Below are 778 nucleotides of genomic sequence, written 5' to 3' on the forward strand. Positions count from 1 at the left end.
ACTCCAAAAGGGCAATAGAACAATTATATTCTATAAGGAATATTTTTAAGAAAATAATAAAAATGATCCTAATATTGTGGTAAGTCTAAAATAGTCACTCGAATATATTTATGAGCAATTTTGATTTTTAAATTTTTTAATAATAAATGATTTTTATTTCTATCAAATATTTAACATACTATGATTGTTGGATTTAACGAGGATAATGGAAAAAATAATTGACTTAAAAATCCCAAAAAAAAAATCCTGTCAAATTACAAAAATTGCTCTACACACTAATAATTGACCAAAAATAAAAGATCTTACAAAATATGCACCTCCAAATTTGTGTAGAGATAATTGATGTGAATATAGAATTTTAAGTTGTAGAAATGAATATCACCAAATTAGATACTTTTTTTGAAATTGTGGGTGTTTAGTGAGTCTAATTATATTTCTATATATGGCTTTATGACAATAAAGTTATAGATAATATCTTAAATATGGATTAGAAATGGAATTAGAAAGTTTTGTAAAATTAATCAAAATTGGAATCATTATAGTGAAAGGTAAAATCAATTTTTTATTTGAGTAAGACTGTTATAGCCAGATACGTACGTTATCTTCTGATTATAAATTCTTCTGAATCAACGGATCATACATATTTATGTATAAAACTCAAATAAAACAACAACAATGAGTAATAGATATGAACACATGACTTTAACTATATGATGAGTTCATTGATAAAAACATCAAAAATTAAATCTATACAATTAAAATTCTAGATCGTTTTCTA

The sequence above is a fragment of the Solanum pennellii genome, chromosome 8, assembly GCF_001406875.1.
Source record: "Solanum pennellii chromosome 8, SPENNV200".
Lineage (NCBI taxonomy): Eukaryota > Viridiplantae > Streptophyta > Magnoliopsida > Solanales > Solanaceae > Solanum > Solanum pennellii.